The sequence below is a fragment of the Dermacentor andersoni genome, chromosome 5 (genome assembly GCF_023375885.2).
Source record: "Dermacentor andersoni chromosome 5, qqDerAnde1_hic_scaffold, whole genome shotgun sequence".
NCBI classification, from domain to species: Eukaryota; Metazoa; Arthropoda; class Arachnida; order Ixodida; family Ixodidae; genus Dermacentor; species Dermacentor andersoni.
Genome location: NC_092818.1, coordinates 160861713 through 160885927, shown reverse-complemented (window position 1 = coordinate 160885927; position 24215 = coordinate 160861713). Strand labels below are relative to the sequence as shown.

At 47.7% G+C, this 24215-nt stretch overlaps 1 protein-coding gene across 2 annotated transcripts in view; it reads right to left on the bottom strand.

Moving 5' to 3' along the window:
• The window catches only part of Rab27 (RAS oncogene family member Rab27), a 140023-nt gene that overhangs the window by 54590 nt on the left and 61218 nt on the right, over nucleotides 1-24215 (bottom strand). The window contains exon 1 of one of the 2 annotated variants that reach the window (XM_055071216.2): nucleotides 22324-23828. The exons of the other annotated variant lie outside the window; for it this stretch is intronic. The gene's annotated coding sequence lies outside the window, so the exon portion shown is untranslated. Of the gene's footprint in view, nucleotides 1-22323; nucleotides 23829-24215 lie in introns of those variants that run through there. 2 annotated transcript variants of the gene reach the window in all.

Here is a 24215-nt window from a genome sequence, read left to right as displayed (position 1 = left end):
GTGTCTTGGTCATCATGGTTCAAAGAAGTCAGAAATGGCTTTACGAAGTTTACGGACCGGAGCATTTACGCCACCAAATGAGTAGACACAGTGGCGCACATTTTCACTGCCGCTTCCGTGTGCTTAAAACAGCGTCCCAAAAGCATTCAACGCAGCTCTTTCAACGCTGTTCTTTACAACGTCCCGCAGCTATGGGAAACCAGCGTTGTCCAGGGGGCGCTCGTGAAAAACGGTCCTCAGCGCCGTAAGTGAGAAAGCACCGCAACTTTTTAGTCTCCTAAACGAAGGCGGGGCCTCAGAGAGCACGTTGTTTTTAAGTTTTACGAAACTGTAACCTTAGCGAGTTTGGCCTGTTTTTCATTGTCATTTCTCTCAATGTGAATATTGAAAACAGTGAAGAGGCTAAGATCATCGACGACGACTTTCCTTTTGAAAAACGCCCTAGAAGTGTCTTGCACAGAAAACTGCATGAGAGCCACGCATCAGCAGGTGCAAGCGTATGCCGCCGACCGCCGATCGTGTTGCGTTACATGGTTTCAAAAGTATCTTCTCACTGTTGCAAGATAACTCCTTGTTGCAAAATAACTAGAGAGCGGCGATGATTGTGTATAGCTAATTATTTTCTATAGTTTGAGAAAACGATACCTGACAACGACGGTTCAAGGTTCCAGCGAAATACAACTTACGAGGGAAGCGACTATATAAACACCGTCGGAATTGAAGTAAGCAATCACTTGCTCCATTTCTGCCTATTCCGGACGCAAATGGGGACAGTTACTTCGTAAGCAGGATGACATTAAATTCCTTGGAGCCACTTACGGTGTCCACGGCGCCAAAATCGAAAACGCGTCCACGTTAGCGACACGGCAACTCGCCGCACGCCGTTAGCAGTTCGCGGACCGCTGGCCAACGGCGGTGTCGCTGGCAAACGGCGAGATCTCTCTGTCACGCAGAAAAATATTTCTGCTATTTCTCCCTGTGCCCCACCGACGTCGCCAGTCAGAGACAGAGGAGTGGTCGCGGCTACGCTCTGGCGTCGCCGGCAGCCTCGCCGCCGCTGATCGCTCGCCACCGATATTGTCGCTATAGGCCTTTTACGGTTCACTTCGGATCTGTCTGACGGCGCTTCAGAACGAACCACCGACGCTCCCAAGCAGCAATGTTTCGTTACCGTTGTCGACGCTTTACCCAATCTTCGCAATAATTTCGCACTAAGAAAACGTGCTGGTATTTGCGGCGCCGGCAGCTGAAACGCGAGCGCGGCTGAGCCGGTTCGTTGTGCACTGTCGGTAGTCATGCACTGCAGCTGAACTTGACTTGTATCAGAACTCTCGTTGGTGTTGAAAAGTTGACCGTGGACATGGTTTTTAATAAAATGAACAATGCGCGTCACTTTAGCGGAATAATCTTTCCTGGAATGGAAGCTGCGTAACCAATGTTTGTGTCGCCGGTCGCGGCGTGGCGCCGGTGCAGCGTCGATGCGCCGTGTCTGCAGTAAACACGATGTGTTCAACGTTTATGTTCTCTGTGAGATTGCATCATTCGCATTCTCATTACCTTCCTTTTCATTTTGTCAAAGGCACCACACACCGCTGGAAACCCAGTACCCAGTACTGGAAATGCAGCCACTAATAATACACATAGCGCCTCTGAAAAAAATGTTCTTGTGCACTTTTTGTACTAAAACACGTACACATTTTGTACTAGAAGCAGTGCCATTTTCGCTTTCAACAAAATCAAATATACACTGATATTTCGCCGGAAAAGCTGTAGAAATTGTTGAAATGGCGAGCGATCGCGCCCGCACGAATAACGTCACCGCTGTTCATGCTCGTAGTTGTCACGCAATATAATAGAATGATAGGGCTATATATTAGGGCTATTCTAGTTGTGGCAATTAACCACGCAGAAATAACGATGACGTTCAAACTTTTCTTTTCTCACTGGTTTTGCACGTCCCCCACCGTACAACCGCTGGCCATTATCTTCTGTTTGTACGACTAAACAATGCCGGCGACGTCCGCAAGGTGGCGTTGTGTGTCAGCTGGAAACTCCAGCGCTGGTTCCCCACACAGTTACTCGGCAGCGAAATCGCGTGTGCCTTGGTCTGAAACTGTCGAACATCGATTGTCTACAGCGTCTTATAGCACTTGCAAATGACGTAACGCGACACCGACAAAAACGGTGGGGAAATAGAATTGCGAAGAACGTTCGCGTTCCCGCAAACCCTGTCTCTGCGGGCATCGCATTCACCTATCAGCGAACGGTGAGGAGAAAAACGTGTGCGCTCAAGATGAGATTCAGGTCTGCCTTCCTGTTTCCAGGTTCAAGTGAAACAGATCTAGCAGTAGGAAAAACACGCTGCTTCCAACTTTCCATACAATTCACCGGCAACCCATAGCCTTTGTGCTTACGTATAGGGAGCCGCCATGAGCAACACCGTGCACCTAGATAACATTTGGGCTGCGCGGTCGAAGTCGCAGCGTCGTGCAAAGCGGGCCAACGTTATCACTGTCAGGGCTGCCGTGACGAAAACAAGAACGCGATAAGCACAGCTCCAAGTACATCTGTTACCTTTTCCATTTCACATTGTGGGCCATCGGTTCACTACAATGTGTAACTTATAAGCTCTAGGTTTTCACAGGCGAAATTCCAAAGGCGGCTACCTATCAAGCTGGTGAAGTCGGAGAGAAAAGAAAAATGAGAAGAAAACGAAATTTAGTCGAATTCAAGACGCGTAAAATTGGTGCATTCGTCAGCTCTCCGAACATGGAGGGCTGCGACATATAACGCGAAGATGGTGGTATAGTACTTTAATGATATATACGTGTGTGTGTGTGTGTGTGTGTGTGTGTGTGTGTGTGTGTGTGTGTGTGTGTGTGTGTGTGTGTGTGGTGACGACTCGAAGTAGCTTGCCTTCCATAATTTGGGGGCCGTCAGTACACTACTTGATACATTGATACATACATCCAGTGATATATACACACCCTCACATAGATACATAGACCGAGTAGAGTAACTTCTGTGGTTCACAAGAGTTATTGAAATACCAAACGGTGTACCTGGATCGATAAATTCGCGCGCCGACTCGTGACGTCAGATGTACTGAACCGACAGCCGTCACATTATGGAAGGCGAGCTAATCCGAATCTTTTACTTCGATCAACGTGAATGATTTTAAGGTGTTGTAGCACTCCATGTGACGAGGATTGGCTGGAGCACTACTTCACGCTTCTCGATACCACCTAAAACAATTGCTTTCTTTTTCTTTAGAGAATGGCGTGAGATTCGAGCAAGGGAGCTATATATAGATGTATTTATTGCCGATATATTAGGCACCACGTTGAAAAGCTGTCGCCATAGGGACGCTTTGGGTGTGCAAAAGCCTTGATTAAAGATGAAAAAAAGAACACAGTACATACAGCATTGTCCCTCATCCACTTATACCGATAGGAATAAGTTTGGGCGCAAGTGACATGAATACATTCGCAGCTATAACAAAGACATGCTTCAATTAGCAGAGAACGAGAAGACGTAGGCCATAAATAACAAAGATAACGGCCAAATTATTCTTGCTGTCTTATAGGAATCTATATATACGGGGGCTGCATATGAATACAAGAAGGTGGGCGCAAGAAGAAATGAATGCGCTGCTTCTCGCGGTGTTTGCAGAAAATATGATGAAGGCGGTAACCGGAGATGTTCCATAAACAGCGCTTCTGCGCGGGCGCCAGTCGTACGAGCGAATGGTAATGCGCGATCGCACGAAAATGTCAGCGACGTATTATTAGCATTACGTTTGAATCCATATATACTACTCTTACGTGACTTGGTTCGCACTGATGAGAGTGAAATATTTGCTCGCTCACGAAGGTGATGCAACTTAAGCGTAACTTGGGATGGCCGATTACGAAATTCGGCGCGAGCGATGGTATTTTTTGACCAAGGTCTCTGTTCTTCGAAGTTTCAGTCTCGCAATCTCGCGATGATGTCTTGAAGGCTCTTCGTTGGTATATATACTCAGAAATATTTAGAAGCCATTTTGAGACATTGTTGAAGAGCGATTTCAAGAGATTCATTTATACTAATCAGGGGCTCGTAAATTCATGGGCGAGTGCTCGTGCAGAAAGATCCTTGCATCCCAGCGCATGTGATACCTAGCATCCATCTCACGTGCTGGAAATAATGGAGATGTTAGATCTCATTCCTTCTTCTCAGCCCTATACTTCAGTTTCAAGATAAGCGCACGTATTTCACACCGGGCAATATAACGTATCGTGTTCTTCGGTGTTTTATTGTATTCAAAGTAATTTGTACCATTGGTCACGTGGCACGTTATGGTTACACATTTCTTTTTTCACATTTATAGCTCTGTTACGTGTTACCATGGTGTTAGGAGCCAAGTCGGGCGCATTTCTTTGCCTTTAGCTCCAGCGCCATGGCAGTCACGAAACGACATGTATTGTTAGAATACGAATAAATTAATAAATTAGAATAAATGAATAATCTTAGCGCGGTATGTGGATTTTGCTATAGAGAGAGAGAGAGAGAGAAAATAATGCAGAGAACGGCAGGGAGGTTAACCAGAGGTAGTTCCGGTTGCCTACCCTGCGCAGGGGGAAGGGTTAAGAGGGATAAAAAGAGAAACAGAATGGAAGGGGGAAATAGAAAGAACGCATTGTCCAATGGGGCAACTTGCAGATGGGTAAAGGAAGCTGCGTCTGCGCAGACGTCACCACGCCAGCGTGTATCGGGCATATAGCTATAGGCTACTACTCACCGTTAGTTAGGGCTTGCGTTGGAGCTAGTTGGCATATCATTATTGGGATACGTTATTGGGAGTGTTTCCTCCTTTACGTTCGTGTTCTGTTTGTGTGTATGTTGTACTCCTGCCAACGCTATGACCGAATAATAACTCTCTGTGCAGTACGCTTCTGCACTGCGCGATGAGCCAGCCCACCGTCACAGTGCACTGCCTCGAGACGTGTGCGCACGCTGAAGCAACTGAGCGTGCGCCTCAAACCACGTGTCGACAAAGCAAGTGGCCCAAAGCTCTTGCGCTAGAATTGTTCGTAAAGAGAATTTCAGCCACTACTTATGCTAGACGTATCATTAAGACATTAGCCAAGGCGGCCTGCCAATGGTGAAGAGCTCTTATACGAACGAAAAGAATTCGGCTCCTGGCTTCTACTGCGTTTCGTAAGAAGAGGAAACGGCCACTCTCATTGGCGATCATCATCATCGTCGTCGTCGTCGTAATCACCACCATCACTATTACTAGTTCTGGACACTTTCTTTTTTTTTGGGGGGGGGGGGGGAGGGTATAAGCATAGTTTCGGTCCACCTAAGAGGAGGCTCTCTGCAGCAGTAGATTTATGTTGCATGACGACGATGAATTGGTGAATTGGCGAATAAATTGGGTGGAATACTGAAAGAAGGCACGCACAAGTCAGAGCTATATGCCGCGTAATCGTTAGTCTGTCCGCAATTTATTGCGCTGTGCGCGCGCGCGTTTTTGTTTCTAACTGCGAACTCACCAAGGAAAGCATTATATTTCAAGAATGTTTACATCCCTTCTTCTTCTGTGCATATAAACACTTGCCAACGTCACCGTCCCCGTATCTGAACACCTAAAAATATTCTCGCAAGGATAGAGAGAGAGAGAGAGAGAGAGAGAGAGAGAGAGAGAGAGGATGCAGAGGGTTTATGTGGCCAACAACTCTGACGGTAAAACCTTCAGTACTCGCAGGTTGCGCCAAATTCAATTTCCATGCACGACCGAAATTTTCTATTCTTTCTTGCACTTTTCGTGAAGCAGCGTTGCGCCACGGTACGCCGAAATTTCGGGCCACCTGATCCAGCAAGGCGGTAAAACTGTTTCGCCATTAAAGACCCAGTTTACGGAGACAAAACGACAAGGGGGGGGGGGGGGGGGGGGAGGATTATTCTGTAGTGAAAAGACCTGTCATTTCATGCAGCAGGCTTGAGATGATGCTGTTCAAAAAAGTGCTTTTGAATTTTTTTCGGTTCAATCTGCTTGTCTTCATTCTTGAAGTAAGCCCGAGTGTACTCTCATATTTCGCTTTCTCATTGCGTTTGCGCATGATTTCTCAATAAATATCTTGAAGATAAAGTTATTGCGTGCTCACACGGGCAGACAAAGTCATATGCGCATAGTCAATTAAGGGTCATAAAACGCACTCTCTGTTTTTCTCGAAGTACCATATTATTGCGGATTTACGTACGTAGCAATTTTGAGAATGTATCTTCCTGCTCCTTGCCGGTTGTTCTTGATGAAAAGAAAAAGAAGAAAAGAAAGACAGAAAATATATGCATGGCTTAAGGAGCACGATTTCATTTTAATCAGACGCCTCAATGGACTGTGACTTGAAAACGGGGACGCGCGCAATTAAAATGGTACATTCACTTTAATAAGAAACTCGGACGGGCCATCGAACAGCCGATCACGTTTCTTCCTCTTGACTATTCCGTGCAAATAGCTACCATAAGTTAGTCATTCGAAAGTTAATATACATTGCGACTAGTTAACTTTTAGGTTTTCCATTTAAGGTATTGTTACTCTTATGAGGGCAATCTACTCAAGAAGATAAAAGAGCAAGGCACAGCTTTCCCTTCGCACCAGGTGACGCTCGAATAGTCTGACAAGTCCGCCTCGATTCAGCATCGCTGCTTTTAGGATGAGGTCACCTAAGAATTCCTGGTGTCAACTATAGTATGGCCGTGACAGGAAGAAATGGCGTTATCTGAAATAAAGTTATCACAGTGCTGAGACTTTTGCTAGTAAAAAGAAAGAAGTTGGAAGGTGATTCAACATGTAGTTGCATCGATCAAAGGCAATGTCTCCTTGAGCGAGTTGGAGGTGAGAATGGGGCGGAATCACTCACACCACTCTGTCGCGTCAACCCTCGCATGAGCGAAGTAGGAGAAGCATCGGAACGCTTAACCTTTTTGACTGCACTATCTTCGGGATCGGCCCACGTTTTTAGAGTGAACATGTTCACGGGAATAGCCCACATTTTTTTTTTCTTTTTACTGCACTATCTCCCGAATGTGCCCACGAAAGGAGCTAGAAGCGCACATAGCCGATGCGGAAAAGTGGGGTTAACTCGCTAAGAAAGACAAACCCCGTATTCTGGAACTTTCCATCACACTCGGCCCTCCTCCTCGGCACAAGAAAGTGGATGACAGCGCCGTCTCTCGATAGAATTAGTTACTAGTTGCTGCTCCTTAACATTCTACCTTAATTCTTGAAAAGCGTAGTTCAGTCGAAGGGCAGCGTTGTGTTCCACTCGGTGGAGTGGAGGACGAGTTTCGAGTCGAGAGTCGTTTGAGGATACAAGCGATTGTATTTCAAAACTGACTAAGGTTTGAAAGACCTCAGACGACAATAGTGTCTCTTGCGACGTGGCGCCCTATATTCAGGCGCCCTATGGCTGACAGCTTCAACGAACACGGAAGGATTAGAGAGAGCGCGAGAGTGAGCTGGCACGACCGCCAAAAGCAGTTAGCTGCGGCCTTGGCCTTATAGCTGCTTCGAAGAACCGCAGCTGCGTTTGAGTACTACATGCGCAGCTGCAGCGTCGAGAAATTGCGCGGCGGGTTACGCCCCTTCCATGCAAGATACGACTCGCTATTAACCGACTTGAAATAGGTTCGCTGCGCTCCGAAGTGCAACGCAGATACGGTTGTGAGCGCTGGCAACAAGATCGGCAGCGATCTTCCAGAGAAGTAAAGGACATGTTCAGCACTGGAGATGCTGCATTATGCTGCGTTATCCTATAAGTAATGACATTAGTGTGGACTGTAATTATCCCTTGACTGGTGCTCTAGGTTATGAATGTTGCTGTTATGAATGTCGAAAGCCCGGACGCCGGCCAACGAGGAGGGGCTCCTACACATGAGGAGTTTTGGGAATACGGGACCGGGGCACCGAACGCGTATCCGTGATCTCGGTTTAAGCAAAGTAGCGCACATAGCTTTGCGAGCGATTCATTCTTAACACTTCCAAACTTCATGCTTGCGTTCATGTACCTTTAACTTTCATCTCATCGTCGTCCGGTCATCACCTTTTTTTCCTTCCATCTTTCTATTTCCCCTGCATGGAGCACAGTAGCGGATTACAGAGTAACGCCACGCCTTAGGGTGACCGATCTTCTTTTCTCGCCAGCAAGTTCTTTCATGACCATCCGGCAATCCATTCTCCCTCCGATAGCAGCACGGCGGTGCCGTCCGTTAATTAAGTCGCCCGCACTTCCGCTGCTCTTCTGCGCGTTTCGGGAAGCGCTTCCCGACGGGAAGAAAATCGTTCCCCAAAAACAACGTGCCTAAACGCAGGCACTCACACGCAGCGTGCGTGCGTGCGTGTGTGTGTGCGTGCATGTGTGTGTGTGTGCGTGCATGTGCGTGTGGGTGTGGGTGTGTGTGTGTGTGTGTGTGCACGCGAGCATGCGTCCGTTTGTGTGCGCACGCGTGTGTTTGTACGTCAAAGAGAAAGAGAGGGAACAGCTCTTCGCCGAGGCTGGCCCGTGGGTCGCTGCGCGTGCTTTCCGTCGTGGGGAGGCGGCTGCGTCTTCCCAAGCACGTTCGCTGCAGGTCGCGCCTGTTCGCACGTCCTGACACCAGCGGTACGCGTGCATCGCCTACGGAAAGGGCTCCTGCGGCGACAACAGTAAACACGAGCCCAGTCCGCACGCTCGTGATGCTGCGAGCCTTTGCCATAACCCGCCTCGTCAAAACGGTGCAGCGCTGTGGAGGCCATGAAACTGCGTGGTGCCTAATATGCCACATGGTTGAGCGCACGTGGCCGTCGACAAGTCAAAACGGTTCGCGATTAGCCGCCGTTTCGGCTATTACGATGATTCGTTAATTAATGAAATGCGAAGTATTCGTTGGCAAAGGTCTCTTTGACGGCGTGCTCTTGTTCACAACATTCTCAAAATCAAGGAGAGGAAATCTACTGCCACGAATAATGCAGGCATCTTGCTCAAGACGGACACCTCAACTACATGTCGGAGATTTGACAGCGCAGCCGCCGAGGTCGCAATGCGCGTTTAAACGCATATTGCAGTTTAACAATAAGTAGTTCGTATAAGCGACGTTCTGTCAAATTTCTAGCACCGAAGTTCTTTAGAATAAGAAGAATAAAAAATAAGAAAGAAATGCGTAATCGATACGCCTCTTGGTCGACTGTGAACTGATGCTCGCTGATGAAAGTCACAGAGGAGGCAAAAAATTAAGTTGGTAAGACACCTGGGGCTTCTATTTTTTGACAAGAATCATTTCCGAAGCACTGCAATCCCAGACAACCACCCACAGCACTATAGCGGCCAGATCCATACAATCAGTGCATAGCAACCTTGAGTTGCTAATAATTGCCCCATAACCCGGCAAGACCCTCAAATTCCAACTTAAAATTTTGTTGCCGACTTGCCCAAGCTTCAACACTTGCAATCTTCAGTTGCTTTCAATACAGGCTTTTAAAATGTCAATCAAATGTAGCACATAGATGAATAACGCCAGCCGCCATTTTTCGTCGGTGGTAATTATCAAGTTGTGGTGCCTTTCTCTTTCTGTTTTCTTCTTCTTCATTAAAATAGGAGACTGATACCAGTCCAATTGATTTACTGTACTACCCACAGCAGTATGAAACCAAGATTGAGCTCAACGTTGCCCACTAACAGCGCTGTCTAACGTTGTAGTGTAACACATACCAAACAGTTCTCAAGGAGACGATGAGGGAAATACGGAAATAGATTTAGGCGATTTTTCGAAGCAACGAGGCGACCGTTGTCATTATGCTGCCGTTGTTCGATTATAAAGCTGCTCCGCGCAGTGACTCAAGGCTGCGAAATGCGTCTGCGCTCGTTGCGTAGGACGCCGGTGCGTGCGCTCCAGAGAATTTCGCTTTTTCCGACTCAAATTGTTTATGCCCATCTTTCGGTGCGTACATTCCCTACTTTCAGGACAAAACTCCGGGCAACTGTTGGCGCTCGCCTCGAAGTCTGCTGCACCTCGCGCACGCTCGTGCTTCCCCAACGGCGCACAGTTTTAGCGACGCTATATATTTAAGAGGATCATATATGCATGAACGCGTGTCTGTACGTATACAGGCCCCCGGCTTCCGAAGCCCTGCGAAGTCGAGAAAAGAATGAAGTTAATATATGACTGGGATCCTTCCTGGCATGTGCACTGTTTGCTGCTCGACGACGAACCGCGGGGAGGATCGGGTCCTTGGGAAAACACGGCGACGTCGTGTTTTCGTTTTTCTCGCGTGCGCGGACGTATAAAGCGGGTTTTACGCACCAACTGAAGGGCTAAGGATTGGTGCTTATTTTCACTTACATATAAGCGCTCTCAGAGCGTATGGGAGTGCAGTGCGAATCTACGTGGTCGTCGTCGCTTTCGAGTTTCTATATGTTGGGCCATGGTCTGTTCCGAAGGCACCTATATGAACCGCTCGTATCAGCAACGCCACCACAACCACCATTACTGCGCAGAAACCGCAGCTTTATACGGCTACTACTGTATGGCATTGTAGCATTGAAGCGGACCCTGAGTATCACCCATGTATGCTTGGCGAGCTGCCCACCAGCGAAGCAACTCGCCTGCACCGGTTTTTTTGTCTTCCCATTTCCCTTTTTTTTTTCGCAAGCCTCCCTTGTCGGTGAAAAGAATTCGATGCTACTTTTCGCGACCAGCATCAGGACAAGTTTCTTTTTCTTTTTTCAAATACCGCTTTGCACCTCTTTAAATTATCTGGACAGCTTATGATGTAGCACGATAGCAGCATGAAGGCTGTTGCACGTTCACTCTCGTGTGCTCGGATATTTCACGTTCTGTCGTGCTGTCTTTCAGTTGTATATACTCCCGATTTGGGACAGTGAACCGTATCCTATTTTAGCTAACATTACATGCTTATTTCTCTCACTATACCATTGCTCACACCGACGCTGGCATGTCTTGCTCATCTTGTGCCCGGGTGTGCGAGAAACCATTACTCCCGAGTCGCCGCAGCGGGTCGAATTCCGCTCGCGTGACGTGAAGTGCTGCGACGATCTATATAAGTGTACCCGCACGTACGATACATAGGTACACATCTTTGTTGATATATATAGACCACTCCATATCGTTGCGAAATGCGCGCGCGTTGATTGAGTCGATATGGGGTAATGTTAGCGGCCCTGTCTCAACCGGCGACGGGAAAAATGAACTACTGCAGGCAGGGGTGCGGAGGAGAACCCGGCTGCAAGAGCAATTTCCGGCGTTCATGAGTCATTCTGTCCGCGGCGAGCGTATACCATATAGCATAAGCGCTAGCGCGGTTCCTGCACCAACAATGCGCGCGCGGGATCCTTTTACGCCGGATCTCTGGATTTAGATCAGTGCACGGCGCGGTGGTTGTGCACGGCTAGAGCACTTTACGAGTCTCCGGAGAGACGCGCCAATGCTCACTGACGGGAGAAACGGCTCTCGGAGAACCGCCGCTGCGGTGGTTAGCATTTACGACCGCCGTCGGTCGGTACATAACAACCACTGACAGAAGCTCGCAAAGGAAGTGTCGAGCCTGGCGGCTGGCTTGTTTAGAGGGAGCATTCGGGAGCAAATTAAGAAAGACCGCGAGCGAGCGGTCGTTTCGGCGAATTCGCGACTTGCTCGGCTGACCGCGACGTGAGGGCTTCCTGTTTAGCTGGGGACGAGGCAGCGGACATCGGCCCCATCGCCCGATGATTTGTCCAGGCGTGACCAGGCGTGACCGCTCCGAGATTGCACCGTCGGAAGCCACGGTCCAAGTGACTGGCGTCTGTGGACGTGTGATGGAATGCAGCCCCGAGAGACTGTAGGACGCGAGAAAGACTTGACGACGCGAGTCGCAGCCTGTGTCCTTGTTTTCTTGCGCTGTTTATTTAGCATGCGTTCGTGTCCAATCGCCATAGGCGAAAATGCTGTTGAATATATGGATCGCAAAAATGAACACTCGATCGCTGAATTTACACAAGGTCGACAGCATCGGCTATAAAGTACATGCGCAGCATACCCTCGCATGAAGACGAAACGCTATATACGAGACGGATGTACGCAGTGAGCCGCTGGGCGGCCTGCACTGTACCTGCAGGGTCACGCTTTACTGTCCAATTGGTTCGTCTCTTCTAACATCGCGTCCATTGAAGTGTTGTGGTTTGTACATGAGTCGTGTAATCATGTGATCGTTGTAATTTGCAACAATTTTTTTGGTGCTCTGTGTTCCCTGCAACGTTTCTCGGGTTGACGTCTAGCGGCCACGATGTTTGACTCCGCGATATATGAAGTTTGTATTTCCTATACCTGCAGTAATTGTTCGCGGGAACTCAAAAGTCACCTTCAAGCTGTCGGTGATATTTTTTCGCCCGCGCTTACTTTTTACAAAGTGTAGAAAGAGACTGCGTTAAGGGCATCGAGCTAAATGCGACGTGACGTCATTTGTGACCGCTGTTTATGACCGCTGTTTCTCGTCTGACACGAAGTGACAGGAACGTGAGCATAACAAACAACTTATATTGCACACGCCACGACAGCATAAAAGAAAAGGCAGAAAACAACCATAATATGAAGACAGAACGCCATCGATTCCGTGATTTCCGGTGTTCTACGTAAAGTAACATTCCTCCGTCTCACTTGTCCCAAACATGCACTCTTCCGAAACTAAACATATTGCTTGCTATCTCTGCAGCAAGGGAAAAAGAGAGACAGAAAAATCCCAGAACCTGCTCCTATATAGAGCATCACTTTCTTTATGTTTTATCACAACACTCTCTCGAGTTAGTATCAGCACAAACTTTCGGGGCACTGACGCCGCCGAGGCCATAGCTTCAGCTGATCAACGTTCTTCTCTTGTGTTGCCTGCTCTTTCTCGTTCAGTTAAAAAACAGGGATCCACTGGACCTCTCTCATGCGAAAGAAACAAATGCACTAGCTACGGTCCTCGACCACCCTAGAACATAAGCGCGAAAAAAAAGGAAATTTTCACTTTCAACTGCGATAAATTTATTTGAACGGGATCTAAAAAGATTCTTTGATTAAAAAAATGATATTCATTTTTTTTCTGTTTACGCTGAAAGGCGGTGCATTTCTTGATTTGAAATTCATCCCTATAGGGAAACATATTTACCGAATGCTGCGAGCGAAATAATTTTTTTTCACTTCTTTACTATCTTTAATGAACATTTGTGTGCAGCTTCACCCTTGACGTGGTCACGAGGCGGGTGGTCCTAAGTTTTTCCTGGAACAGTTCATGCTTGTACGGATCACGCTAGGATGTGGCGCGTATAGTGACGGGTGCCTCGTCACTTTTCATATGTTTTACGTAGCGTGGTCATTTGTACTTGTATGATCTGTTACGGCTACATTCCAGCAGTTGACTCTTTCGTACCCCCTGAAAGTTGCAGTCGTGAGGAGAGTAAAAGTTACTTCAATAATGAAATGAAAATGAAAAACGATGTTTTCCTTTTTTTTCTGTAAGATGGCGTAAATATTTGTCGGCATATACTGTTAGTGGAGTTATAGAACAAGCGAGGCACACAGAACATAAGAACTCAGAGAGGTATGCCACTACAACTTTCGTACTTTTCATTTACAAATATTCACATTTTTTTTTTAGAGTGCAAGTGTTCGGGTAACAGAAAGGCGACAAGTCAGAGACGGACGCTGCGTCTTCTGACTTCCTTGCCTAATGTATCCGTGTTTTTGCGCTTCTTCAATATGAGTCGCTTCCGACTTGCACAGCTTGCAGTCATTCTGTAGAGAAAAACCGACCTTGCGGGCGTGGAAAGCGGAGGGGGAGGGGGGCTTGAAGAGAGGGGAGTCGCCAACATAGCGAATAAAGGAAGTTACCACTCTCTGGGAGGCGACCGACCGTAGAAGAGTTCATTAATACGAGGCTGTCCAAGCCATGCGGCGAGTCAGCCTCGCCGAGTCCCCGCGCAGTGTAATATAGCGGCTCGATTAAAGGGCCGGCGGGCGCTGACGGTGAAGCCGGCAGCCAAGGTCGATCGGGGCGCCAGATGTATGTGGGCCAGCAGTCGAGCGACCACCGGGCTTCGACGCGTCGGGTCGGGCAGCGATATTTCGCCGAATCGCGCGCACCTTCGTTCACTATACGCCGCACGGTGAATCGAGATGGAAGTTCGCGCAAGTTGGCCTGCACGTGCTTTGTCTTTCAATATGGCGGTGGCACCAAAGTGGACACGGATCGATTTTCAGAAAGGACGACAGGGATGGAGGAGGAATGTACCTATGGAGTAGCGGAATTTCTTAATTTAGATCTTTGTCGGTCTGCATCCTCTCTCTCTCTCTCTCTCTCTCTCTCTCTTTGAGCAGCTTGCTCTTCGGCGTGCGTAGATGTGTATTTAACAGCACATAGCACAACGTATCATTTTCGATGCAGTCAGTTTGACTTTGACAACTTCAAACTCTGATTTAAGCACGCGTAAGTTAACACGAAGCCCTTAGTATCGTGTTTTTCCTTCTTTCATTTTTTTCTGGGGGAGGCGGTGGTGAATATGCTCTTTATGTCCAGAAATAAAGGCGAACAAGTTGTTTGAATGTTTGTTCATGTGGCACGTTGTTTGGGCTTTGTGGGGCTTCATGAAAGGCGTCCAGGCCCTCGTCGTGTAGAAATTGCAGTACAGTGACTCCACGAGCCAACTCCTGTTTGTTTTGTTTTGTTTTGTTCTGCTGGTGTCTGTTTGATCCGTTCGTAGCTTGACAGTTCATAGAAACCACCGTCGAGTAGCCTTCGTTCATGGGCATAGCTGCAACAGCTGGGTGGTGAATGTTCTCTGTAGATGCCGGAGCAGCACACTTTGGGACAGTTCACGGGATTCTTTGGGTGTTGGACCTCAAGTTCTCGTGATTGACGGAATGTGTAAGGGCCGCCCCAGCCGTAGTCTCCGGAAAGTGACTTCCTCAAACCGAGAAAGATTTGCAGCGTAAAGAAACACGACAGTACTATAGACCATCATGTTGGTATTGCGGGTGCATCTTGGACAGCAACATAAATTACATGAGCAAAGAAAAACTACCCACAGACAGAGGGGCGTGGAATGCTGCGCTCTTACCATCCGTGTCTCTGCGTATTATGTTTTATAGCGCACTGCCTTCCTGTACTGAAGAAGACCAAGACTGCGTATTGCATTGTCCAACAAGAGCTGTGGTTGCTTAGCGGCCATGGTGTTCACCTAGTGGGCATGCCCATTTCGTCTGCTGCTGAAGTGCTAATTGGCTGGGCGCGCCTGACTCCCTCTCGGGCGTACCACGACCCTGCCAATCAGAACATCAGCAGGAGACGAAATGGACAAATTCACTAGCTGGACACTTACAGAATAACACTTTTGTAATGTTCCGCGTGGCAACTCAGAGCAAACATATAAAGCTGTCCCATTCTCCTTGGCAGGACTCACCCAGCGCTTCTGTGCATACGTGTAGCTGCTCCGGCGACGCGAAGCCTCGGCACAGGCGAGTGCGTGACAGCTAGGAACCGGCTTAACTAATCGAGCGCAACGTATTACCGGCATCACGAAAAGTTCGTTAGGCCAACTTGCTATCCCCTAGGAAGAGGCCTGCCCTGTAAGCCTCTTCCAGGACACACACAATCGTTGAAGGTAGAAGCTAAGACCCCTCGGGTTCCGTGTCCGATAAACGAGGTGGCATATTAATGAAAACATAAATAAATAGGGATACGTCATCTTACTACGTGGTAATGGCGCAAACGGCAGCGACAGGCGAGGGCGAGTGCTAGAAAAATTACATACACGCACGCACGCAGAACTCTTTCTGTTTTTATCGTGCCCTCTCTCTTTATGTTTGTGCGTGTGTGTGACACCACATGTGTGGGCACATGTCCGCGTTAAATCGACTCCCAAGAAAGGGTCATAGCGTGTCGGCTGCAGTAGTCCGAGTCGGAAACGATAATAGCTCGGGCGTGCTCTGAAAGCTGCTGGTACGGCGAGCGAAACGGTGGCACATTTTACGCCTGGGCATTCGCTAAGAAGGAGCGATACAGTACTCGTCTCCCAGAACCCAAGCTTGCACTCTTTGTCGTTCCTCTTGCTGATCAAGTCCTTGCAAGGGCGTCCAAGAAACATATAAAGAAACTAAACCCTCTATGATATAAGCTATTAGCGGTTAGATCTGGGGACGTTCAACAAGCCGTTACGTCTAAAGTAACGTGGTGAAATAAAAACAGCAAACGTTTCATGCAGCAAACTCGAGAGAGAGAGAGAGAGAGAGAGAGAGAGAGAGAGAGAGAGCTGGGAGGTCAGCCAGGTTACACCTGGTTTGCTATCCTACACTGGGGGAGGGAAAAGCGCGAAGAAAATGAAGCAAAGGAACCAGACTTCAAAATCGAACTTTTTCCTCTGATGGCTTGGGCGGAAGCCCAGTCAGAAAGCTACAGTATGTGACTGGGTCCGGGGCCCCCGGCTGCGTGGCACACGACAGCTGCGAGGCAGGAATATAATTGCATGATCGCAGTATTTCCGCGCGGTTAAACAGTATTACATATTAATACCTAATATTTCCAAAGGTATAAGAACAGTACTTCTTAAATATACGACTGGGCTCTGCGAACGCTGTTGTGTGTGCGTGCGCATGGAGGTCTGCAGAAACGCCATACCGCAAGCGGCACGCCTCCCCGTTGCATTGCGCGCTGTGTGAATTCGACAGAATCTGAGAGTGTCGACGTACCCCTGGCACCGCGTTGCGCGCGCGCGGTCTTCCTCGATCGACACACACCTGAGAGAGGCGAGAGGAAAGAAGATAAAAAAGAAGAAACGCTGTGGCACTGTTCTCGTGTGCTCCACGATGGGCCTTCCTTGTGCGCAAGCCGCTTCCCTCCCCCCCACGCAAGGGCACGAAATCGATGGAGAGCCGGTGGCAGTAACGCCGCCGCCCCTGCGGCAAGGCGCTAAAGGCCGCGAGCGCAGGCGAGCTCGCTTGTGCACGTCGCATCGCGGTGAACCTTGTTAGCACTGCAGGTTGGCACGGCAAACATCCCGACCCCAGAGCGACGCGGAATGCGATTGTCTTTTAGCACACGAGCGTCACCTTCGTCGTCTTTTCTTTCCGGCTCGGCCCACCACCAGCTTCCTATCACAACTTGTAAACGAAGTTACGCACCATAATCAACTTACAGTCACTCCAGCTATCAGTATAAAATAATTTACACCCTTAAATGTAAATAGTGGTGTAAATCAATACTTAACTCACATTCTTACACCTTTCTTGTGTGTAAGAGTGTGATTTATTCACAGAATGCTATTTATTTATTTATTTATTTAATATACCTTACAGGCCCTATGGGAACATTTGTAAGGGGGGTTACAAAATCAAGGCATAAAATAAAAAAAAGAAAGAGAGTAAGCAGCATTCTGAAGTCTAGTACAAAAGATACGCCTCAATGCAGGGTTCATCAACATGAAAAAGGAAAAACTGAAGTAATAAAATGCCACAAAGGTACACTTCAAGGAAATAAAACGAGTAAAATTGAACGTAAGGCACTAATACTAGAAAGTAAAATACAGGAAATATGAACAGATCAGGGAGCAGAGTGCTTCAAGGGATATTTCAAGGGATACATCCCTTATCGCTTTTAGGCGGTAAATTAAAAAAAATTACAGGGTTTTACATGCCAAAATTACTTTCTGATTATGAGGCACGCCGTAGTGGAGGACTCCGGAAATTTGGTCCACCTGGGGATCTTTAACGTGCACCTAAATCTAAGTACACGGGTGTTTTCGCATCTCGCCTCCATCGAAATGCGGTCGCCATGGCCGGGATTCGATCCCGCGACCTCGTGCTCAGCAGCCTAACACCATAGCCACTGAGCAACCACGGCGGGTTAGGCGGTAAATTATTTTATAGTGTAGCCGTCATTCTCGTCAATTTAGTACCCTCCGCTGCGAGAGAAGCAGGGCCTCTTCCATAGACCGTATGTTACTCCTGATGAGCGCCTAAGCACTAATTTCCTAAACTAATCACCACATGTAGTAATTCTACATAATTTTGACCACCTGGGGTTCTTTGACTTGCAGTAAGAGCATGGTGCCCGAGCGTGTTTTGCACAGGAATGCGGCCGCCCGGTGGGGAATCGAACCCAAAACTTAGTTCTCAGAACGCCATAGCCACCTGAGCCACCACGGCGGGTCGTGTAGGCGGTGTTTTCATGCTAATGGCTCGCCTTCGCGCCACGATGACAGTAACTGCGCCCGCTGGTCAGAAAACATTGATTGTTTGACTGCTGCTCAGCGTGTCTAGCGATATTCCGATTGACACTGTAACTGACATCAGTAAACATGTAGTTAAACAAAACGGCTGCATCATTAACTTCAGTAATATAAGTGGCCGCGTTACAAAATAGACTCACGATAAGAATAAACTGCAACAAAACGCAGGCGATTCTGCTCTAGCACAGCCCTCATGAATTTTTCTGTTATTTCTGACAAAATTTAGTTAGCGCAGGTGGTGTGTGCTAAGGGCAGAGAAAGAGCAAACGACAGCTCTGGAAACGATGTCAATCGAAGCAAAAACTGAGCAAGCTTTCCAAGCGGCAGATATAGAGATTCCTCATCTTTCTGGAGGGCACTGGTTTGGATGACACGCACCGACAGGCACCGGCCACCTCCGTGACGCAGTACGATGATTGGGATGTCTGCCGCTTGCGCTGCCTTAAACCGTCCGGGGCAGCTCAACATCCTTGCGTCATCGTCATAATTGTCAGCCTAATTAAGACCGCGTCAGAAAAAAGGCATCTTCAAGATTATATCTTATTATATCTGTCATTAGCAGTCACTGCGCAACCATGGGGGTAGAGTGCGTGCCCAGAGGAGTTGGAATCTCTCCTGCGCCTGAGTAACGTGGCAGCACCAGCGCGACGTCATTAAAAGGCGGCTGCACCCTTGTTGGGTTTTGGGTGCGTAATATTCAGAGTGCACCAGTGAAAAAGAGGACGTGACCGACAGATCACCTGTGCTCGTGAGTTTGGCAAAGTAATTAGTTCAGTTGTGACGATGTCCGCCATGGCGTGAGTTCTAGCGTAGAGCGATCCGTCGCTGTTTGAACAGTGCGGAGTTTTTACTTGCCCTCATCTCTATGTATATGCTATACAGCCACGTCGAGACTACCGTCGGGTCATGGTAGTGGCTTTCTATGGGCGTCTACTTAATGGGGCGCTTTTTTGACTGGTGATGACAACTTTGACGCTTGTCTCCGTTCTTTGTAAAAGAACAACTGAGGCTTTATTTGTTTATTATTATTTTTACAATCAAGTGATTGTTACCGCGCCTTAATAATTTGTTGTTGTTTTTTGCAGGGTTCCTTTTTAGACTATTTTATTGGATCTCGCATCTGTAGCTGCCTAATTTTAAACGCTATTCATACATATTCATAATGCATTTTCCTTGCGCCTCTGGTGTTTCCTCATACGTTGTACTACTTTGTTGCAGCCGCCGCCTTATGTAATGACTTTGGGCCTGTAAGACTTCAATAACTAAAGAAATGTTTGAACCTCCACAGGAAAAAAAGAAAAAAAAAGGCAGGTAGGCGTAGGAGAGGGGAGCGTAGAAAAGTTGAGGAAGAGCGAAGTAAACATGGTAAAGCGGAAACAAACTGTGCTCATGCAGCCGCGGGCGCCCAACAACGTTCGCCGTCTGCTGCACGGATCGTCGCATAATTCGAAAGAACACAAGAATGAATTCTGGGTTTTTACGTGCCAAAACCACGATTTGATTACGAGGCACGCCGTATGGTGAGGGACTCCGGATTAATTTTTACCACTATCGGAACTTTAACGTGCCCCCCAATTAATGCGCGGGACACGGGCGTGTTTGCATTTCGCCTTCATCGAAATGCGGCCGCCGTGACCGGGATTTGATTCCGTGACCTCGGTGCTTGGCAGCGCAACGCCGAAGCCGCTAAGCCACCGCGGCGGGACACGAAGAGACGCAAACTGACGAAAGTCATGACAAGAATGACAGCGGCACTGGATGGCTGCAATGGCTGAAGCAAAGTTAATTTCATCATGCAAAAGTGTAGAGGAAACAACAAAACACTGTCAGAGACGTAGTGACAGTAAAGAAAACAGCAGCGGTAAAAAATGCTAAATATGAAGAAAGAGGCCCGAAAATCACTACAGCGTTTCTATAATAGACGCCTTGAATATTATTTCATCTAGGGCGTCGGCGAAAGAGCCGGGTGCTAATTTAGAGTATGTGGACCAATAAATTGTGTGCAAAGACGGCGGTGTTGTTCTTCGGTTGTGAACAGCCAGCCCTTTCCCAGAGACCTCGCGAACACTTCGTACGGGGACGCAATCTCAAGAAGTACACGTTGAGAAGCTGGGAAAAAGAAAAACAAAAGAAAGAACAAAAGACAACGATGCAGTGAAGCGTGACATTACGAAATGGTGCAATAATCCTAAGAGGCGCCCCAATTTTCGGAGGAAGCGGCAGGAACGAAAGAAGAAAGAAAAATTAAACTAATGGAAAGTAAGGAAATGAAGTTTATGAGCGTGGTACTAATTCAACTCATCTAGAAGAAAGATGAAGGAGGCACAGACAAATGCAGGAACACGCTGAAGTCAAGTGATCCATATAAATACACGGCCTACATAAGGCGCGAAAAAGGGCAGTCAATGTGGTGCTTCGACTTGTCGGATCGTTCAGTAAAGACCCCGCCAGCGAGTAAACGAGGAATGGAACAAAACAGTGCCTTTTCGTGCGAAAACGCTTTTTCTTTCTTATTTGTCACACATCTTTCGGGCTCGTTTGACAATACAAACAGTGCGAAGCGAGGGAGCAACGCATCCTGTTAGCACGACGACTCGCTGACAAGTTGAGACGGCCCACTTTGTTTGCCTTCGCTGCGAAGCCAGGGGTCGACGGCGAGTACATGCAGTGCGAAATCAAAGGCGCCGTGCACACTGCATATGGGATAGACAGATAATAAAAAAATTAATCGGCTGCCGCCGTTGGCACACGATGTACTCGGAACGCTTCGTTCGCGTTGTTCATTGGATATACATAGAACCTCACTCGCTTAAACACACACACACAAAATGAAAGAGAGAGAGACAGGCAGACAGGCAGCCTACTGTCTGCAGCCGATCGACGCAGCAGTGGCTTCCAATGTCACCTCATCGCGCTCTCGTTAACTGTTTAAGTGTCTTCGCCAGCCGCGGAGGCAGCGTTGTCCAACTATTTCGCCGAAGCGGAGAGTAAGAGTAAGCAGCATTGTTACGAAGGGATGTATAAGACTAAGAACGCTAGGACTGAGTGCGCCTTTTAGTCGGACCGTCGTATATAGAATTAGAAAAAAAAATCAGATCCTTCTCTCAGTCCGATTACTCGATCCGCTCAAAGCAATTACTCGCGGGAAAACGAGGAATGTGTTCTTAAGGACGAGCTGACTGCTTGTTGGAACTTTGACTTCATTAGTGAACGTGGGACAGAACAAAGGAATGGTAGTTCTTTTTTTTTTCGATTACTGGTCTTGACGTTTACTACCACATCGCTGTGACGCGCCAACATTAGATGGCACAGTACACGAACACAGAAAGCAAATATGTAAAGTTGTTCATATCTCCAGTTTAGTATCGTTATCATCAGAGATCATTAAGGCACAAGGTTCTTTCGCATTCCAGAAACAAGAGGCAAGAGCTGAAAGCGGCGCGCGGAGACGACAGCGCTAGCTGTCACTCCTCTACAGTTTCTTCACTTGTTTCCCCTGACTGTGTCATTCGAAAGCTCGCTAGCTTGTTTACACCTTGCGATTTCGGTCTGAAATTACTTAGCACAAAAGCCTAGGCGTGCTTTTCCTTTATTCAGACAGATCCAGAAGCTCCGTCTCCTGCACGGATCGGATAACCGTCGGTTCGTAGCGCTCAGACTATACATCAGAGCGCTGCTCTGTCTTCGCCAGCGAACGTCGCCTATTACGCAAGCGACACGAAGCAGTCGGCCGCGGAAGCGGCGAGAATTAAACAGGCATGTCACTCACATTGGATTTCACTTGAAGAATGTGATACCGAAACCGAATCTTCCGACGAAATCGGTGTCCGATTTGCCTGTTTCTCACGCGCGAGGCATGCAGGCGAAGAATGGACGAAAGCAAGCGGCGCGTCTGCCAAGTACACTCATATAGTCAGGTTGGCTCCAAAGCGCACGCGTGCGGGTTATATATAAGCGAAACGGGTGGTGCTGCGAATGCCTTCGTTCATTAAGCTGCGCTGAAATGAAAGGCCGGGAATCCTATTACAACCTCGAAGAAATGTACCGGATATCTGTCAAGTTGCGCAGACGGCGAGGTGGTCGCGGTGTTCTGTCGACTCGTCGCGCATCGGGCCAGGAAAGTGGATGAGGCGCTCTTTCGGGCCGGCGGCGCCTGAAAAAACAAAGCCGTGCTGTGGTTCGCACAGCCGGTCATCATGATCCAGCGGCTGGGAGAGGAGAACGTGTATAGTTCTCTCTCGTGATGTACAAAGAAGGGAAGCAATGAATGAAAAAAAAGAAAAGAAATAAAGAAATAAAAAACATGAGGAGCAAGAAGGCTAAGGAATGAAAGGAACAAGAAAAAGAAAAAGAATAAAGGAAGTAAGGAACAGAAAAAAGAAGGAAAAACAACAGAGCATGAATAAATAAGTATAGAAAGATAGAGAACGACTCAGAGACGAAATAGAGAGAGGGTGAAGAGTGAAAGCAGGAAGTAAAAAAAAAAAAAGAAAGGAAGATAATACAAAATAAGAAAGCAGTGAGAAAGAAGAAATTAAGAAATGTGTAAGGAAATGAATAAATAAACGAAGAAGAAAGAGTGAGAGAAACACTAACCGTGCCTAACGATGAAAAGACAGGCACCCGAGACGACTCGGCGCGGGTAAACAGACGCCGCCATTGTTTTACAGTTCCTCACTTTTTTTTTTCCAAGTGCCCTGCCTCTACCTCGTTCGATTCATTTCCGGTTTGAACGGATTTCTCTGTCCCATCACACCCTTCACATTACTAGTGAGGGGCCGGCGAGATTCTTGCGCTCTGCAGTGTGGGGCAGCATCAACGCTTCTCTCGCGTTTTCTCCTTGACCTGTCGGCTCCTAGTTCGTTAGCGTTTACCCTCGTCAGTGTTCCTTTCCTCTTAAACTGCTGTGTTTCGTTCGGCTTGCCGATATTTTCTTTTTCTTTCCCTCTCTCTTTCTCGTTGCTGTCGGTGGCGGCGAATGGACTGTTTGTTTGCCCGTGAGCAGAGTTATAGCTGTTATTCGGGCAACGCAAAGCGTAGCCAGGCTTCGTGCGTTGTTTCACATTGTCAACACAGCAAACGAAAAAAAAGAAAAAAAGAAAAAAAGCAACGAGTATCCGGAGCCGCTTACAATCTGGTATAGCCGTTCAGCTTTCCACTGGAAAAGTGCAGCTGTGGATCTTTCCACTCAAAAATACAGCTGTGCAGCTCTCCTTCACTAGAAAACCGCAGTGTAACAATAACGGTGACAACGAACGACGAGGCAGACCAACTAACCGTTAAAAGGAAACGCTAGGTAACCATTAACTGAAAAGGAAAAACAGCAGACACATGGCACTTGTTGAACAACATAAATGAAGGTATAGACGAAATGTTTGCTGTCTCGAACCTATGGTTAAGCGATTGTCGAGTCGTGAACGCAGTCACAACAGGCTTGAAAGCTGTTGCTATTCGTACGAAACTGCCGCTCTTATAGAAGGTCCCTATACCGTGTATCCCAGCTAAAGTTAACGAAATTGTTCACCGAAAAAAAAGAAAAGAAAAGAAAAAAAGAGAGATTGCTTGAGAGATGTTCGGTTGTCAGAGTTCTGACAACCGAACATCGTTTGTTTTCTTATTCATTCCTTTTTCGTTGAACAGCGTGGCTAACGTTAGCTGCATGTTATTGTGTGCTTATTATGTGCTTACTACATGTCACAGGGTGTCCCCATTGTAGGTATAGCTACGGAAAGCAGCCGTTCAGAAGAAGAGTGCACGGACAAAAATTCTACACACACACACACACACACACACACACACACACACACACACACACACACACACACACACGCGCGCACGCGCACACGCGCACGCACGCACACGCGCACGCACGCACACACGCACACACGCACACACGCACACACGCACACACGCACGCACGCACGCACGCACGCACGC